Source organism: Papio anubis, chromosome 18, assembly GCF_008728515.1.
Source record: "Papio anubis isolate 15944 chromosome 18, Panubis1.0, whole genome shotgun sequence".
In the NCBI taxonomy this organism is placed as follows: domain Eukaryota; kingdom Metazoa; phylum Chordata; class Mammalia; order Primates; family Cercopithecidae; genus Papio; species Papio anubis.
Window position 1 is genome coordinate 7,437,278 of NC_044993.1, and position 20,839 is coordinate 7,458,116.

The 20,839-nt window shown below is 41.6% G+C and overlaps 1 protein-coding gene across 1 annotated transcript in view; it reads right to left on the bottom strand.

The window, feature by feature from the left end:
- CDH13 (cadherin 13) overlaps positions 1-18,153 on the bottom strand; it is a 1,254,348-nt gene extending 1,236,195 nt beyond the window's left edge. Inside the window, exon 1 of the mRNA XM_017953611.2 lies at positions 18,131-18,153. The gene's annotated coding sequence lies outside the window, so the exon portion shown is untranslated. The remainder of the gene's footprint in view (positions 1-18,130) is intronic.
- Between the last annotated feature and the right edge of the window lie 2,686 nt (positions 18,154-20,839).

Here is a 20,839-nt window from a genome sequence, read left to right on the forward strand (position 1 = left end):
AGCAGATTTCTTGGAGAGGACTGAGCAGAGAACTAACATTTGTTGACCTTGGTTATTGTGAGTTTGGGTTCTGGGGTCTGACAGAGCTGAATTGGAATCCTGGTTGTGCCACAACCCAAGCTAGTGACACTGGAAGGCTCTTCTCTCAGATGGCTATGGGGCTGACTTCCTTATTTCTTTCAAGTCTTCATTGATATCATCACCTTCTCAATGAGGCCTACCCTGACCACTTCTTCCCTCCCCCGACCTATCTCCAGCACTTTCAGTCTCCCTTTCTCTGTTCCACTTCCATTTTTCCATAGCAGTAATTATCTTCTAATATATTAAATACATCTGTTATCATTATATGTGTTGTTTATTGTTTGCCCCGACTATCCACATATATGAGGGTAGGGACATTTGTTGGTTTTGTTCAAAGATGTATCCCAAGTGCTAGAATAGTACTTGGGATACAGTGCCTGGCTCACAGTAGTGCCTGAAAACTACTTTCTCAGATTTCTCCGTCTTTGAATTGACTGTTTTCTTGCTACTGAGTTGAATTTCTTATATATTTTGCATATTAACCTTTTATTAGATGCATGATTTCCAAGTAATTTCTCCCATTCCATAGGCTGTCTCTTCACTCTGTTGACTTTTTCTTGGTTGTACAGAAGTTTCTAGTTTGATATAATCCCCTTTGTCTATTTTTGCTTTTGCTGCCTGTGTTTTGTGGGGGTTAGATCAAAAAAGAATTATTGCCCAAACTAACATCATGGAACTTTTTCTGCATGTTTTCTTCCAGTAGTTTTACTAGAGATGGGGTTTTTTAGTAGAGATGGTGTTTCACCATCTTGGCCAGGCTGCTCTTGAACTCCTGACCTCGTGATCCACCCACCTCAGACTCCCAAAGTGCTGGGATTACAGGCGTGAGCCACCGTGCCCAGCCAAGATTAACTTTTTAATGTACTTTGAGATGATTTTTTATAAGGGTCCAATTTTATTCTTTTTGATATCCAGTTTTCTTTTTCTTTTCTTTTCTTTTCTTTTTTTTTTCTTTGAGACCCAGGCTAGAGTGCAATGGCACAATCTTGGCTCACTGCAACCTTTGCCTCCTGGATTCAAGTAATTCTCCTGCCTCAGCCTCCCGAGTAGCTGGGATTACAGGCATGTGCCACCATGCCTAGCTAATTTTGTATTTTCAGTAGAGATGGGGTTTTTCCAACGTGCTGGGGTTACAGGCATAAGCCACTGCACCCAGCCGGATATCCACTTTTTCTAACAACTTTTATTGAAGAGACTGTCTTTTACCTAGTATGTGTTCTTGGCATCTTTGTCAAAAAATCAATTGACCATTAATGTGTGGATTTATTTCTGGACTCTGTATTCTGTTCCATTGGTCTATGTGTATGTTTTCATGCCAGTACTGTGCTGTTTTCATTACTATAGCTTTGTAGTATATTTTAAGGTCAGGTAATGTGATGCTTCAAAATTTATTTGGCTATTCAGGATCTTTTGTGATTCCATATAAATTTTAGAATTTTTTTTCTACTTCTGTGAAAAGGGTCATTGAAATTTTAATAGAGATTGTACTGAATCAGGAGATCAGTTTAGGTAGTATGGACATTTAATAATATAAATTAGTTCAATCTGTGAACACAAGATATCTTTCCATTTGTTTGTGCCTAGTTAAATTTCTTGCATTGGTGTTTTATAGTTTTCAGTGTAAAGATCTTTTACCTCCTTAGTTAAATTTATCGCTAAGTATTTTATCTTTTGTATCTATTGTAAGTGAGAGTGTTTTCTTGCTTTCTTTTTTAGACAGCTCATTGTTACTGTATAGAAATAGTACTGATTTTTTTGTTGATATTGCATCATGCAACTTTGCTGAATTTTTATATTACCTCCAACAGTGTTTTTTTGTGGAGTCTTTAGGAGTCTTCTATATATAAGATAATGTCATCTCTAAACATAAATAATTTAAGTTCTTTCTTTCTTTCTGATTTAGCTGCTTTTTGTTTCTATTTCTTGCCTAATTACTCTGGCTAGGACTTCCACTACTATGTTGCACAGACATTTCTCAAAAGAAGACATAAAATGACCAACAGATGTATGAAAAAAAGTTCAACATCACTAATTATCATGGAAATGCAAAGTAAAACCACAATGAGATATCACCACACCTTTAGATTGGTTACTACCAAAAAGATGAAAGGTAAGTGTTGGCAAGAGTATGGAAAAAAGTGAAACTCTGTTGAGGGAAATATAAATAAAGCCATTTATAGAACACAGTATGGGATTTTCTAAAAAAAAAAATAGAACTACCATATGATCCAGCAATCCACTACTGGGTATACGTCGAAAGTAAATAAAACCAGAATGTCGAAGATCTATCTGCACTCCCATGTTCACTGCAGCATTGTTCACAACAGCCAAGCTATGAAACCAATCTACATGTCTATCAATGGATAAGTGGATAAAGGCAATGTGGTATATATACACAGTGGAATACTATTCAGCCTTAAAAAAGAACGAAACCCTGCCATTTGTAACAACATGGATGGACTTGCAGGACATTATGCTAAGTGAATTAAGCCAGCTACAAAAAAACAGAGGCTACATGATCTCACTTGTATGTGGAATCTAAAAAAAAGCTGAACTAATAGAAGCAGAGAACAGAAGAGTAGCTACCAGGGGCTGGGGGTGATGGGGGAATGGACTAGGGAGATATTGGTAAAAGGATACAAAATTTCAGTTAGAAAAGAGGAATACATTCAAGAATTCAAGAGATCTATCATGTAACAACGCAATGTATGTTTAAAAATCAGCAAATAGATTTTCTCACCAAAATAAATAATTATGTGGGGTAATTCATATGTTAATTCACTTGATTTAGCTATTCAACAATGTATCTATATTTCAAAACATTATGTTGTATGCCATGAATATATACAATTTTTTTGTGTGAATTAAAAAAATAAATAATAAAAAACAAAATAAATACTTGCTTAAGGGACAAATGAAGTTCCTTAATATTTCTGTATGTTGCCTATAACTTGAGGATAATTTTCACTATGCTTTATGAGAATTTAGTGAGATAATGAATGTTAAAATTCCCTGGCACAGTGTCTACAAAAAGCATTCACTAAATGTTGGTAATTACAGTTATTTTTACATCCACTAATTATCTCATTTGATCCTCATATTAACTCTGACAACTAATATCTTATAGATGACAAAACTGTGATCCAGGAAGATAAAGCCAACTGTTAGCTTAATCTAGCACCAAAGGGTCTCCATTTGTGGGAATGGGATAGAGAAGAATGCTAGAGAAGTGAAAAAGAGGTTCACTCTTCATTATTTCCAACCCTTTTCCAGCAGAGAATGGTTAGGCCAAGGCTCACTGTCACAGGGATAGAATTCCCAAAACAATGATCAGATATATGTTCAGTGGACATTTTGTTTCCTAATGTGTTGATCACTAGAAATCATGCTGGGTTCACTAGGAGGCATTTGTACTACAAAATTGCATTTGCTTCCTTGATAATATCATTTCAGTGAGAGAAGTAAGAGCATAATGTACCTTGATTTCAACAGGGCACATAACAAGGCTCAGTAGAGACTTTATGCACAAGATGGTGGCATGTAGTTCACGTGTTACATTGATCATCTAAATCAAGGATTGATATGGTTTGGGTCTGTGTCCCCACCCAAATCTCATGTCGAATTGTAATCCTCAGTGTTGGAGGTAATTGGATCCTGGGGACAGACATCCCCTTTGCTGTTCTTGTGATAATGAATTCTCACGAGATCTGGTTGTCTGAAAGTGTTTTAGCACCTCCCTCTTCACTCTCTCTCCTGCTTTGCCATGGGAAGACAGGCCTGCTTCCCCTTTGCCTTCTGCCATGATTGTATGTTTCCTGAGGCCTCCTCAGTCATGCTTCCTGTATAGCCTGTAGAACTGTGAGTCAATTAAACCTCTTTTCTTCCTAAATTACCCAGTCTCAGGTAGTTCTTTATAGCAGTGTGAGAACAGACTAATACAAGGATCAGCAAAATTTTTCTGTAAAAGATCAGATAGTAAATATTTTAAACTTTGCAGGCCATATGGTCTCTGTCACAACTATGACTCGATTCTGCCATTATAGAATTTCACACTATGGGGTGTGAAAGCAGCCACAGACAGTATGTACCAAATAAATGTGGCTGTGTTCCAATAAAACTTTATTTACAAAAACAAGCTGCAGGCCTGATTTGACCCACGGGCCATGGTTTTCCAATTCCTGGCCTGCATGGTTGATTGTACCTGTAAAGTAAACCATGGACTGAACCGGCAAAAATCTCCATTACAGGGATATGAGGGAAGGTTGGCTACATTTATGAGTGATACAAAGCTAGGAGAAATATCCAATATGATGGATGACAAAGTCAAGTTTTAAAATCATGCTGAGGAGCCAAAACTATTAGTCTAAATTAACTTATATGGTTATTTGATTAACAAAACATCATCACAACCCAGCTAAGCCACATTCTACCAACAAAGTAAAGGGTAAGTTAGATGTAGCAATAATTGCTCAAAAACAATCTGGCATTGGCAATATGCTTCACTAATTATCCATTCGCTAATTCATTCATTCATTCACTCACTCATTTAGTTTGCAACACTAAGCCTTGTTTACTATAACCTCTGCATAGTGCTGGAGTGGTTTTGATGATAAATAAAACAGCCTTAGTCCTTAAGGACACATAATACGGTCTATTGAACAGGACTGGTGACTTTCATTTCATTCATCTATTCTTTTTTTTTTTAAGCAACTCAATATTGCAGCCAACAATGTGGCAGGTCCAGAATGTGGTGTGGAAATGACAAAGGCAAATAAGACTTGATCTTTACTTTTCAGGAACTCAGGAAATAATCTTGGAAACACAGACGCCTATGTAAACTGATAAATTACAATGCAGCATGGTGTAAGCTGCTTCAGAAATACGAATCAAATATTGTGAGAACAGAGAGGATGAAACAGCTAACTCACTCTAGAGGAGTCCACGAAACCCTAATATTTGGGCTGTTTTTAGGAAGTGGATTAGGAGTTTGACTATCAGACGTTAAAGTATTATCCAGTGTGTGACAAATGTTTGTGCCTGGTGACAAACAACTATGAATTTCTGTGCTTTGTTTAGCGTTCCAGTTAATAAAATCATCTGTTAGATCAGGCAATTTTTTAAAGAGAATATTTTCTTGATAATTTAAATGTTGCTTACAAATTTGACAATCAACCCTTAAATATTAATTATGCTGCAGGCACAAATGTAATCTCTTAGTTGGGGTTTCTCCAGAAGCATTCTCTGATAGGAGTTTGAGAATATACAATATATTTGGAAGCTGTAGGGCCATTGGCAAAGGAATGGGCAAATCAATTTGGGGAAACAGAGTCAGCCCCTATGGGATATATTATCAAGCCAGTAGGTGACTAACCATCCTGTGAGGAATGGATGGAAAGCCATGCCTCAGAATTATCCTGGCCAAGGGGCAAGGGAGGTGGGGTTTCTATACCCCTACACCTGTTAGTCATTGGGTAGGGCTGTTATCCCGGATTGGTATTGAGGACAGTCAATTCCAGGGCACTTCCAACCCACCCTGTGCACATATGTGGGTGTGTCCTGGAAGCCTGTGGGTGGCCCATGGACAAAGATGCAGTTCAGCCTCAGGGATTCAACTGGAATGCACAAAAATAGGGATGTGAAGGCCCAAGGCTAGAACATCAGCACCAGCTGAAGTTGCTATGCACACTACATCTGAGTCTTTCGAAAATTTTAGACACCTTCAGGAACAGACAAAACATACAAATAATGCTTGCAAATGTACTAAAACACACTAAAACCAATTCTAAAATAGCATTTCATTCATTGCTTCATTATATGTATACTTGAACTTTCAGTTATCTAGAGTTATTGCAATGCAGTTTGTATTATTTCCTGGAGTTTTCATTATAATATTTTGACAGTTTCCTTTTTTTTTCTTTTTTTTTTTGAGATGGAGTCTCATTTTGTCACCCAGGCTGGAGTGCAGTGGCGGGATCTCGGCTCACTGCAAGCTCTGCCTCTCGGGTTCACGCCATTCTCCTGCCTCAGCCTCCGAGTAGCTGGGACTACAGGCACGCACCACCACGCCCAGCTAATTTTTTTGTATTTTTAGTAGAGACGGGGTTTCACCGTGTTAGCCAGGATGGTCTCGATCTCCTGACCTCGTGGTCTGCCCGCCTCAGCCTCCCAAAGTGCTGGGATTACAGGCGTGAGCCACCGCGCCCAGCAACAGTTTCCTTGATTGCATGTATCATAAGCATACCCAAAGTATAAGAGTAACTTCTCAGACCAGCTGAGGTTAAAAATCCCCTAAGGTAATGCAAGCCTGGCCATGAGGCTGACCAAAGCCCATTCAATACACCCTTATGATACAACTTCCTAGGTACAACTTTTCACATAGGTTTTCTTTTTGGCAACTTTGGGATCTCGCCACAAATTGTGTGCTTTGAATGTCTTGTTGGGCTGGTATTACACCTCTTTGCCTCTTATGCTGTCATTTAAATTTATTGCTCTGTTATGCTAGCATTATTAAAAATCCACAAATTTCTACTCTTATTATAATCTGTACAGCTTTCCAGAGGTTTCATCTCCTAGGAGATGAGCAACTGGGTCTGTATACTTAGCGTGAGTCTCAAGGACTTTTGGCTAATTAATCATTTTGGAACATCTCCTTCTACTTGGTCATTTACACATGACCATCAGTGCTGACCTGTCCTGCCTGAACTTTCAACATAATCTGCTTTGCTATTTTTGGAGTTGACTTATGCACATTTGTCTAGCTTATTCTTTCTTAATTACTCTGACAAAAGCAAGTATATATTTCTATGACGTATTTAAGTGCTTTATTGAATAAAATAATTCTATTTTTGTTTTATTTTATATTTTTAAATATAAAAATATTTTTTATTTTGCCCTAGTTTTATAATAAAAGGACAGGCTCTAGAGCCAACAACGTAGGTTCAAATTTAGGGTCCCCCCACTCACCAGCTGTATGGACTTGGAAAAGTCACTTAATCTCTATGAAATTCTATCACCTCATTTGTAAAATTGGATTATGAGAGCCTACTGGGGATTTTTGTTTTGTATTACTTGAGTTATTTGATGTAAGGCACTTAGCATGGCACCTGGTGATATGGGTTGGCTTTGTGTCTCCACCCAGATCTCATGTAGATTTGCAGAGGAGAGGACTGGTGGCAGGTCATTGGTTCAGGGAGGCAGATTGCCCCCTTGCCGTTCTTCTGATAGTGAGTTCTCATGACATCTGATTGTTTAAACGTGTGTAGCACCTTCACCTTCACTCTCTCTCTCTCCTGCTCAACCATGTGAAGACATGCCTGCTTCCCAATTTGCCTTCCACCATATTTGGAAGTTTCCTGAGGCCTCCCCAGCCTTGCTACCTATACGGCCTGCAGTACTGTGAGCAAATTAAACCTCTTTTCTTTATAAATTACTGTATTAGTCTGTTCTCATGTTGCTAATAAAGACACACTTGAGACGAGGTAATTTATAAAGGAAAGAGGTTTAATTTGCTCACAGTACTGCAGGCTGTATAGGTAGCATGGCTGGGGAGGCCTCAGGAAACTTACAATCGTGGCAGAAGAGGAAGCAAACAGGTCCTTTTCCATAAAGCGACAGGAGAGAGAAGGAGGAGAATCAAATGAAGAGGGAAGTCCTTTATAAAACCATCAGATCTCATGAGAACTTACTATCACAAGAATAGCATATGAGAAACTGCCCCCATGATTGAATTATATGCCCACCGGGTCTCTCCCATGACATGTAGGGATTATGGGAATTACAACTCAAGATGAGATTTGGGTGGGGACACAGCCAAACCATATCATTCTGCCCATGGATCCTCCCAAATATGATGTCCTCACATTTCAAAACACAATCATGACTTTCCAACAGTCCCCCAAATTCTTAACTCATCCCATCCTTAACTCAGAAGTCCAAATCCAAAGTCTCATCTGGGACAAGGCAAGTCTCTTCTGCAATCAAAAGCAAGTTAGTTACTTACGAGATACAATGGAGGTACAGACATTGGGTAATACACACAAATGGGAGAAATTGGCCAAAACATAGGGGCTACAGACCCCATGCAAGTCTAAAATCCAATACGGGAGTCATTAAACCTTAAAGTTCCAAAATGATCTCCTTTGACTCCATGTCTCATGTACAGGTCACGCTGATGCAAGAGGTAGGCTCCCATGGCCTTGGGCAGTTCTTCTCCTGAGGCTTTGCAGGGCATAAACCCTCTCTTGGCTGCTGTCACAGCGGGCATTGAGTGTCTGCAGCTTTGCCAAGTGCACAGTGCAAGCTGTTGGTGGATCTACCATTCTGGGGCCTGGAGAACAGGCTCCACTGTCCTCACTCACAGCTCCACTAGGCAGTGCGCCAGTGGGAACTCTGTGTGGGGGTCCCAACCCTATACCTCCCTTCCACACTGCCCTAGCAGAGGTTCTCCATGACGGCTCTGCCTCTGCAGGAGACTTCTGCCTGTACATCCAGGTATTGCCATACATCTTCTGAAATCTAGGTGGAGGTTCCCAAACTTCAGTTCTTGACTTCTGTGCACCGATAGGCCCAACACCACGTGTAAGCCACCAAGGCTTGGGGCTTGCACCTTCTGAAGCAATGGCCTGACATGTCCATTGCCCCTTTCAGGCACAGCGGGAGCTAACACAGCTGGGACTCAGGGTACCATGTCGCAAGGCTGCATAGAGCAGGGGGGCCCTGGGCCTGGCCCACAAAACCATTCTTCCCTCCTAGGCCTGTGGGCCTGTGATGGGAGGGACTGCTGTGAGAGTCTGTGACATACCCTGGGGTCATTTTCCCTAGCATTTCGGCTATTAATATTCAGTTCCTTGTTACTTGTGCAAATTTCTGCAGCAAGCTTGAATTTCTCCCCAGAAAATGGGGTTTTCTTTTCTATTGCATCTTCAGTCTGCACATTTTCCAAAGTTTTATGATCTGCTTCCTCTTGGATGGTTTGCTGCTTAGAAATTTCTTTCACCAGATACCCTAAATCATCTCTCTCAAGTTCAAAGTTCCACAGATCTCCAGGAAAGGGGCAGAATGCTGCCAGTCTCTTTGCATAACAAGAGTGACCTGTACTCCAGTTCCCAAAAATTCCTCATCTTTATCCACCTCAGCCTGGACTTTGTTGTCCATATCACTGTCAGCATTTTGGTCAAAGCTATTCAACAAATCTCTAGGAAGTTTCAAACTTTCCCACATACTCCTGTCTTCTGAGCCCTCCAAGACTCTAGGAGGTTTCAAAATTTCCCACATTTTCCTGTCATCTTCTGAGCCCTCCAAATGGTTCCAACCTCTGCCTGTTACCCAGTTCTAAAGCCACTTCCACATTTTCGAGTATCTTTATAGCAGTGCCCCATTCTCTGCAGTACCAATTTACCATATTAGTCCACTCTCACATTGCTAATAAAGACATGCCCAAGACTAAGTAATTTATTTAAAAAAAAAAAAAAAAAAAAAAAAAGAGGTTTAATTGACTCACAGTTCCACAGGGCTGGGAAGACCTCAGGAAACTTACACTCATGGCAGAAGGTGAAGCAAACACATCCTTCGAAAGTAGAAGGAGAGAGAAGAATGAGAATTGAGCAAGAGGGGAAGCCCCTTAAAAAACTATCAGATCTGGTGAGAACTCACTCACTATCATGAGAATAGCATGGGAGAAATTGCCCCCATGATTCAATTACACTCCCACTGGGTCCCTCCCATGACACGTGGGGATTATGGAAACTGCAATTCAAGATTAGATTTCAGTGGGGGTACGGCAAACCAAATCAATTGCCAGTTTCAGGTAGTTATTTATAGCAATGTGAGAATGAACTAATACAGATAATTGGTACTGGAAGGTGGAGCATTGCTATAAAGATACCTGAAAATGTGGAAACAGCTTTAGAACTGGGTAATGAGCAGAGGTTGAAACAATTTGGAGGGCTCAGAAGAAAACAGGAAAAAGAGAGAATGTTCAGAACTTCCTGAAGACTTTTAAATTGTTGTAACCAAAATGCTGATAGTGATGTGGACAATGAAGTCCAGGCTGAGGTTGTCTCAGATGGAGATGAGAAACTTATTGGGAACTGGAGTAAAGGTCATTTTTGTTACGCATTAGCAATGAATTGGAGGCATTGTGTCCCTGCCCTGGAGACGTGTGGAACTTTGAACTTGAAAGAGGTGATTTAGGGTATCTGGCAGAAGAAATTTCTAAGTAGCAAAATCGTTCAATATATGGTCTGGCTGCTTCTAACAATGTATAGTCATATACTTGAGCAAAGATATGACCTGAAACTGGAAATTATATTTAAAAGGGAAGTAGAGCGTAAAAGTTTAGAAAATTTTCATCCTGGCCATGTGGTAGAAAAGAAAAACCCATTTTCGGGGGAGGAATTCAAGCTAGCTGCAAAAATTTGCGTAAGTAAAGAGGAGCCAAATGTTAAGAGCCAAGACAACAGGGAAAATGCCTCAAAGACATTTCAGAGACCTTCACACCAGCCCCTCTCATCATAGGCCTGGAGGCCTAGGAAGAGAGAATGGCTTACTGGGCCAGACTCAGAGATCTGCTGCCCTCCACAACCTCAGAACACTGCTCTCTGTGTTGCAGCCACTCCAGCTCCAGCTGTAGCTAAAAGGGCCCCAAATATGTCTCAGGCCACTGCTCCAGAGGGTACAGGCCATAAGGTTTGGTGGCTTCCATTTGGTATGAAGCCTGTGGGTGCACAGGGGGCAACATTTAAGGCTTAGGAGCCTCTACCTAGATTTCAGAGGATGTAGGGAAACACCTGGATGTCCAGGGAGAAGTACGCTGCAGGAGACATGGAGATCCTCTACTAGAGCAATGTGGAGAGGAAATGTGGGGTTGGAACCCCCACACAGTTCCCACTGGGGCACTCCCTAATGGAGCTTTGAGAAGAGGGCCACCATCCTCCAGAGCCTAGAATGGTAGATCCACTGACGGCTTGCACTATGTGCTTGGAAAAGCCACAGGCACTCAACACCAGCTATGAAGGCAGCCACAGAAGCTATAACCTGCAAAGTCACAGCAGTGTAGCTGCCCAAGGCCTTGGGAGCCTACCCTTTGTGCCAGTGTGACCTGGATGTGAGACATGGAGTCAAAGGAGATTATTCTAGAGTTTTAAGATTTAATGACCACCCTGCTGGGTGTCTGACTTGCATGGGGTCTGTAGCCCCTTTGTTTCATTTGATTTCTCTTTTTTGGAAAGGAAATCTTTACCTAATGCCTGTACCCCCATTGTATCTTGGAATTAACTAACTTGTTTTTTATTTTACAGGCTCATAGGTGGAAGGGACTCACTTTGTCTCAGATGAGACTTTGGACTTGGACTTTTGAGTTAATGCTGAAATGAGTTAAGATTGGGGACTATTGAGAAGGGAAAATTGTATTTTGCAATGTGAGAAGGACATGAGACTTGGGAGGGGCCGGGGTAGAAAGATATGATTTGGATTTGTGTCCCTGCCCAAATCTCATGTTGAGTTGTATTCTCCAATATTAGAGGAGTGTGGTGGGAGGAGATTAGATCACGGGAGCAGATTTTCCCCTTGCTGTTTCATGACAGTGAGTTCTGATGAGATCTGGTTGTTTAAAAGTGTATAGCACCTCCCCATTCACTCTCTCTCTCTCCTGCTCTACCATGTGAAGATATGCCCTGCTTCCCCTTTTGCCTTCTGCCATGACTAAAAGTTTCCTGAGCCCTCCCCAACCATGCTACCTATACAGCCTGCAGAACACTGAGCCAATTAAACATTTTTTCTTTACAAATTCCCAGTTTCAGGAAGTTCTTTATAGCAATGTGAGAATGGACTAATATATTTGACATGTAGCAAGCCCTAGATAAGCATTTGCCATTATTGTTTTTCCCAACTCTCCCATATTTATTAAAATCAACTGCAGCATAAAATATATCCTATGATCTTTGTCTTTTTGGTATAAAAACTACCTTACACACTTTATAATAATTTTTCTCTACTCAGTAGCATTATTAACTCACAATCTTTCATGGATATAATCTTTCCCAATTAATTATAATTATTACTAATATTTTCCTATTATTGATGCTCAAATTGCTACCCCTTAGCTGGTGGGAGTTCCCTTAAACTGGATTCTTTGTCCATATAGGACATTCCTGGTGAGTTTGAAGCAACCTTTCTTTCTGGCAGCAAGAGGGCATTCCAAACCCATTCTGTCTTTTTTCCATTCCTAAATACATGGAATAAACAAACATCCTTGTTTTTTTTAATGTAGTGTTAACAAATGAAATGTAGGTACTGGGGTTGATAAAGGTGCTGGGTAATGCGTGCCAGTTGCTGCTACTGATGAGCCATTTTTAGCAATGATAGAGCTATGTTATCTTAAAATCACGAGTTCGCACTTATCTTTCTTAATACAACAAACTAGTTTGTGATATCCCACTTTTCAGCCAGTGTGGGATTTTTTGATTACTACGGTTTTATCGTAATAGTACAAAGAAGGGTAAAAATGAGAGGACACGGAAGGCAAAGAGAACAGAATGTATAAAGGCAGAATAGCAAAGTTGCAGTCTTCCATGCAGCGACTCAGGGATCCAAACTTATCTATATATATGTATACACACACACACACACACACATAAATACACACATATATATGTGTGTATATATATGTATGTGTGTGTGTATGTGTGTGTGTGTATATATATCTTTTTTTTTTTTTTTTTTTTTTTTTTGAGAGACAGTCTCGCTCTGTAGCCCAGGCTGGAGTGCAGTGTTGCGACCTCGGCTCACTACAACCTCTGCCTCCTGGGTTCAAGTGATTCTCTGCCTTAGGCTCCTGAGTAGCTGGCAAACTTCTATTTAGCGGCCCTACCATCCACTGGAGCTGGGTGCTCTTCTCTAGTTCCCCCGCATTTGACTAGCAGTTGAAAGAAGAGAGAGGGTGGAGGATCATGCATGGAAGGTTTTAATGGGGTAGCTGTGGTTGTAATGTTCATTATGTACACCTATTCTATTAGACTGCCCCGAACATGAGCCCAACTAAATGAAAATTAAGCTGGAAAATGTAATCTAGCTAGGTGTCCAGGAAGAAAAGCAGCATGAGTAGTCTCTACTGTATAGAACTGTGCCCGATTTTGTTCCCCACATTTTTAGAGCCTCTTCAGCTCAACATCAGAAAGATTTAGGCCCTCAGTAAATACTTCTTGAACTGGCAAGGCGCGGTGGCTCACGCCTGTAATCCCAGCACTTTGGGAGGCCGAGGCGGGTGGATTACGAGGTCAGGAGATCGAAACCATCCTGGCTAACATGGTGAAACCCCGTCTCTACTAAAAAATACAAAAAATTAGCCAGGCGTGGCAGTGGGCTCCTGTAGTCCCAGCTACTTGGGAGGCTGAGGCAGGAGAATGGTGTGAACCCGGGAGGCAGAGCTTGCAGTGAGCCAAGATGGTGCCACTGCACTCCAGCCTTTGCGACAGAGCGAGACTCCATCTCAAAAACAAAAACAAAAAAACTTACTGAACTATTGAATAGTACATGACACAAGGCTGAAAAAGTAGCTTGGGACCAGGTTGCTTGGGGTCTTGAATATCACACTGCCTAAGGTGGCCTTTCTTACAGAGGCAGAGAGTCTTCCTATCAATAGTGCGCTGAGGCTTCCAGCAAAAACAAATGCAATTCAATACGGATAAGAGAGGACAGACATGAACCAAGGAAGTAGTTGTCTTACCACCCACAGTATTTCACTCATTTCTGGATATCATCTTATTGAAAAAACTTCAATGAAGTACGAAGCATTTGAAGGTCAACTGAAATGATAGAAGTTGCAAACTATTGCCTCTGAATATAACTGGAAAAAAATAATATGCTGTTCAAGCAAGAGAAGGGGAGACTCAGTGGGAGGGTGTGCAGGTGGCTGGGGTATGGAGACCAGCAGTCTCAAACCACCTGAAAATCTCTGGGAAGTCCCATGGCAATCCCAGAGAGACTTGTGAGGTAGAAGCCTTGAAAGTAATGTGGCTAGAATTATAGAGCATTTGCAGTTTTGTTACTGGCTTATTTCACTTCGCATCACTCCCTCAAGTTTCATTCATGTAGTATGTGACAGGATTTCTTTCCTTTCTATGGTTCAATAATATTCCCTTGTATGTATATGCCACATTTTGTTTATTCACCTGTTGATAGGTATTTTGAGTGGCTGCTACCTCTTGAAATATACTTACTATAATACTACTTTAAAGGGTTGAGATAGAAAAGGAAGGAAGGGAGGGAGGGAGTGAGGGAGGGAGGGAGGGAAAAGAAAGGAAGGACAAACAGATGGAAGGAGGAAAGGAAATTAAAAGAGTAAAAGGTAAAAAAGGTGATGTTCTAGAGAGCAACTAACAATCTACCCCAATGGTGAAACCCTGAGATGTAGTGGCCCCCTAGACCCGCAAGGAATAGAGATCTGATCCACCCAGGCTTCACTTTCTTGCTCCTCCCTTAGGGGCAATAATGGTTTTGAAAGGCTGCTTCCAAGATGCCCAAAGTCCTGTGTTTCTGATGGCCTCCTTCTGCTGAGAGGTCTGCAACATGGGCTATTGTGCACCCTGGATTCAGAACGTGAGTGAGTACCCTAAAATGCTGACATGCCAACTCCCGCAGAATTTCCAAGAGCTGCATTCCATTTCCAAATCCCCATTCTTTTCCTCTGGGATTATTTCCAATCTGTGAATATGAAATGCAGCTTGTGATTATAAGTTCTGGTGTTGAGATCAAACAGACCTAGGTTTGCAAACTGGCTTCTGCCTTCACAATCTGTGTGTGTTTAAGGAAGTTAATTGATTTGCTTGAGCCTCAGTTTCCTTGGCAATGAAATGAGAATAATAAAAGTTCTCTCTTGGTTCTTTCCTCCAGATCTGCTCTCTACACATCAACATCCTGCTCTCTGCCAGGGAGACCAACCTATATGAACCATACCAGTGGTTCTCATTCAGGACGGTTCCCCCCACACCTCCCTAGGGACAGCTGGAAATATCTAGAGATGTTTTTGCAGATCAAAAAATGAAAAAAAAAAAAAAAAAGTACTCTGCAAAGCCACTGGAGTGGAGCTGCCCAAGGCTTTGGGAGCCTACCCCTTGCATCCGTGTGGCCTGGATGTGAGACATGAAGTCAAAGGTTATTGGCATCTGATGGGTAGGGGCTAGGGATGCTGTTAAACATGCTATAATGCATAGGATATTTCTCTACAACAAAGAATTATTCAATCTTAAATGTCAATAGTTCAGAGGTTGATAAACCCTGGATTACCTCAGCAGGTAATCTTGCCCTCTGGATTCTGGTTGACTTCAGCCAGTGGAGAGGCCTAGCAGGAATCAGCAGAGGAAGGAGAGGAAGGTTAAGCTACTGATTCCCACTGCTCCCACTCCAAAGGGTTACCTTGAGCTGGCTGTGTACCTCCATCAAAGGCCCTAGCTCCACCCAAGGCAGGCTTTTCTCCTTCTGGGGTCTGGCAACTGCTACCTATCCTCATCTTTTTGGCTTAGGGCTGGTAACATCTCTATTGCTACCTTTGTAAAGAAGGTAAAAAGTGAAAACGTGATGTTCTGGACAGCAACTGACAATCCACCCCAATGCTGAAACCCCGAGATGCAGTGACCACCTGGACCCACAATGAATAGAGATCTGATCCACCTGGGCTCCATCCTTCTTGCCCTCCCTTAGCGGCAATAATGGATTTGAAAGGCTGCTTCCAAGATGCCCTAAGTCCTATGTGTCTGATGGCCTCCTTCTGGAAGGTCTGCAACATGGGCTACTGTGCACCCTGGATTCAGAATGTGAGTAAGTGCCCTAAAATGCTGACATGCCAACTCCCACAGAATTTCCAAGAGCTCCATTTCCAAATCCCCATTCTTTTCCTTTGTAAAGAAGGTAGCAACAGAGCTGTTACCACCCCTAAGCCAACCATTTTTTTAAAACATAGTACCCTTTCAAATTAACCCTCCTCTAATTATCATAATTTTATTGTATTATCTGTTTCCATGTAGGATTCTGAGTGGTATCAGGACCAACCTCACACAGCTGTTACGAGCTTTCAGTGAGATAATAGATAGAAACGTTTGGCACAGAGAGAGTCCTGTTGTAAATGCCCAGTAAATCACAGTCTTCTCACAGGTCCACTTTGGGCATTGCTGTTACTCTGGGTCCTCTTGACAGATGATCCTCCCTTCACATGAGCCACCTGAAAATTTCTTTTTTAATTTTCAGCATACTTAAATCTTAGGAGTAGATCAATTTTTTTTTTTTCCACAGCCGTGCTCCAGTGTCCAGAGAGAGCCTTTCTGCCATAGAGCTCAAATATGGCATTAAAATATGTTGTGAGTTGGAAAGCCTTTGCAGAAATTCCAGGCCTATATCTGCTCTCAGACTGCAAGACATTATTTGTGTTCCTGTCACATAAATTTGGGAGCCCTGTCCATGCTGGCCTTTTTCTCTCCAGGTTTCCTGACTCGATAGTAAAAATGGATGAGTCCAATTTTTATTCTTAGTGCCAGGAGGAAAATGGTAGGGTTATAGCCCACTGCAGATATAGTTGGACAAGATTCAAACTAGGCAAGGGAAATTGCCATGCTTCTACCCAAGAGAGCATGGGGCCTCGGGCTGCTTCACCATGGGTGAAATGCAAGACCGGAGTCTGGGCATAGAGCCTGTTTGAGGAAATGGAGGGGCCTATGGGGCAATTCATTCCTTCATCCCAATGATATATATTGATATTTCATGATATATACAGATACTTAATCCCAATAATATATATTGATATTCTGATGCTTTGGCATTTAGGCTTCTTCCACACTCTTACCTCCAGGATAGAGAACAGTAATAATTATGGATACTGTTCACATACCCATTCACAGTCTCGTTTAGAACTTGCAAAAGCTCTACAAAGTAGGTGTTCCTATTGACCCATTTTAAAGATGAGAAAACTGAGAGCTGGGGAGGGTAAATCATGTACTCTAGTTTAGTGGTGAATTAGGGTTCATATGCAGACAGTTGGACTCTAAGGTCAGACAGACCAGTATGAACATAAAAAAGTTACTTTGCCTTGCTGACTTTCTGTCTTCTATGACACAGAGATCGTGGTACCCACCTGACTGTCCCGTCTATAGCCAATACTACAGACTGGCAGCTAGCACTATTATTAACAAGTAAGGAACTTCCAGTCTGTCATCCCTGAGTTCCAATCCTGCTCTGCTTCTTAACAGCTATGCCCCTAGGGCAAATCATTTAACCTACCTGGGCTCATTTTTCTTATGTGCAAAACGTCCGCCTTACATGGTTACCATGAGGAGTCAAAAATCAATGCAAAGCTCTCCAAAGTGGAGCACACACACTCCAAGGTGGGGCTCAGGATGATCCACTGGGGTACAGACAGAATTAGAATTTCTACTTATAATTGATTTAATTTGTCTTAAAAAAAAATAAGCTTTTCTAATATTTAATGTATATTCGGACACTTGCCACCCACTTTTTTTTTTTTTTTTTTTTTTTTTTGAGACAGGGTCTCACTCTGTTACCCAGGCTTGAGTGCAGTGGTGTAATCATGGCTTACTGCAGCCTCCATCTCCCTGGCTCAAGTGATCCTCCTACCCCAGTCCCCCAAGTAGCTGGAGCTACAGGCATGTATCACCACGCCTAGTTAAATTTGTATTTTTTATAGAGACAGGGTTTTGCCATGTTGCCCAGGCTGGTCTCAAACTCCTGAACTCACACGGGATCTGTCCACCTCAGCCTCCCAAATTGCTGGGATTCCAGGCATAAGCCACCGCACCCAGGCTTGTATTTGATCTGTATGTCAACTCTTTTCTTTATTTTGCAATGCAAAGTAGCTGGTGACACCCCCTCATTCATTCACTTGCTTTTAGCGAATTGCCTTGTGTGGCAATTTATATGTGCCTGGGTAAATTTATGGGTTATAATACCAAGTTTTGTGACATAAAAAACATCCCTGCTAAGAATCTATTTATTAAAATACTAATGGGTAAATGCAAGTGAGCTGCTGGAAAATGATAAAACTCACCCTTCTTCCACTTCAGTTAGGGTTCTTCACGGGCCACCTTAAAAGGCAAAATAAATGATGATATAAACAGTGCTGACAAAACACTGCCCACCACCCGTTCAAAGCAAACTGTCATAAAATGGTTTGGATATGGATTTATACCCATTCTTATTAATCACAAATTTTTTTTTTTTAATTTATTTATTATTATTATACTGTAAGTTGTAGGGTACATGTGCATAACGTGCAGGTTTCTTACATATGTATACTTGTGCCCTGTTGGTGTGCTGCACCCATCAACTCGTCATTTACATCAGGTATAACTCCCAATGCAATCCCTCCCCCCTCCCCCCTCCCCATGATAGGCCCCGGTGTGTGATGTTCCCCTTCCCGAGTCCAAGTGATCTCATTGTTCAGTTCCCACCTATGAGTGAGAACATGCGGTGTTTGGTTTTCTGTTCTTGTGATAGTTTGCTAAGAATGATGGATTCCAGCTGCATCCATGTCCCTACAAAGGACACAAACTCATCCTTTTTGATGGCTGCATAGTATTCCATGGTGTATATGTGCCACATTTTCTTAATCCAATCTGTCACTGATGGACATTTGGGTTGATTCCAAGTCTTTGCGATTGAATCACAAATTTTTCCCTCTGTCTGACTTGTACCTGGAGTTACCATCTAATGATAGTCCATGACCACCACAATTAGCAACACATCAAAAATTTATCAAAAATTTCCTCCTTTTAGAATTGCTTTAAACTTGCATATGTTTCATAAGGTACTCAAAACACACCCTTTGACATTGTGTAAGTGGCTAATCAAATGTAATTATATCAGTGGCATGTGCTTCAAATCACTTTTGTGGACGGGGTGAACAATTTTAAAAGTGTGGGGACACCGAAGCTTATGTATATAATAAGGTAATTAACTTGAAATCTGCCATGCTGTAGATTCTCAATAAAAAGCAACTGTTATTAACAATTTCCTATTTATTGAGCATTTACTGCATACAATTTTTTTACAAATCTTAAAAACACTTTTATTATGAAAACTTTCAAACACCCAAAACATAGAATCACTTAATGACCCCTGTGTACCCCAAACCCAGCTTCAACAATCAACGTCATTTTGCCAAACCTGTTTTATCTCTTCCCCCATTTATTTCTCCAAATTATTTTAAAGTAAATCCTGTATCATTTCCCCTGTAAACAGCTCTGTATAGATCTCTAACTGATAAAGACTTTTGTTTAACCACCTTGCCATTTTCGCACTAAAATTATCTTAGTATTACATTATGCACTACAACATACACACACTAATTCTCTTAATGTCATCTACTGTGCAATTATTGTTATTATCTTTTGAAAATGCAAGTAGGATCAGACTCCTCCTGGGGTACCCCATCTTCTCTCTTTCACAACCATACCCATTCTCTACACAGAGGCAAAGTCTAACACCACCGGCTCCTGCTGTCCCAACCCCAATTCCCTGCTTTTCCCTTCACACTGTGGGCCCATTCCTTCTGGAGTCCCTGAAATACCCTCCTCAGTCCCTCCCTGCTCAGCACTCTGCCCGGCTGGCTCCTTTCCCTGTTCTCCCCAGAGCCAGCTCCTTCTCAACCTTCAGGCCTCAGCTCTAAGGTCACCTTGGCAGAGGGGCCTTTCCCGACCGTCCATGCAGGACCCTAGTTGCCATTTTTGCTCCTTCACTGTGATGAGTGCTCATGTCTCTGAGCACTCATCACAAAGCTGAGGTTTGTAACTTGCTTCTTGCCTGTCCCCATCATTGACCAGGAAGAGCTGGGTCTGTTCTATTCACTAGCCTTGTCCTGGGGTTGAGCTGAAGGCTTGGGAGACAGTAGCAGCCCACACATATCGTTGAACAGAAATGAAAAATGAAGCCATGATCTTACCCCCTGCTTCCTGTTCATTCCCATCTTATCTTCCAGCATCTGTTCTTGCTTCTCCTCCAACCCGTACGGTCTTCTACCTTCCTCTCTATGGACCACCTGTCCTTCACCACATCCTCTCCATCCCCCTGAATCTGTCCTCGCTTCCCTCACCAAGTTCATCGTATCGCTCATGCATCTCTCACCCTCACTATACACTGTGCTCCTTGAAAACCCATGTTTCTGTCCTACTCATCTTTGTAGTCCTGCACAGTGCCTGGAGCACAAGCCTGGGATCTCCATCAAGTTTTTAGGACCAAAAAAAGGAATCATCTGGGCGGGAAGGCAGAGTTAAGCCCAAAGGGCCAGGGAATGCAGAATAAATAATATAGCACGGCTCAAGGACAGGGCCCAAGGACATAATGGAATGTCATACCAGGAAGGTTTGGATCAGTTGTGGAGATCTAAACGCTGAACAAGTGAGAAGGTCCCAGGCTTCCATTTAAGGACGTGCCAGATGTGATCTCGGGGAGATGGAACCCTTTAAACAAACCTAGAATAATCAGAATATAAGCTCCGCTAGGAAGAAGCTCCCCTAGGGGAGGAATTTTTATCTGTACCGTTCACGGCTGTATCTACTCTGCTTGGTACATAGTAGGTGCTCAGTGAAGATTTCTTGAATGAATAAATGAATAAATAAACTCAGGGCTGGATGAAGACAAGGCAGAGGTACAAACTGGAGATAAGCAGAGGCAGGATAATACCTATTTCCTCAGCAGCCCTGGGAAGCACCTAAGAAACAAGACACAAACCTGCCAACCCTATGATGGTCAATACCAA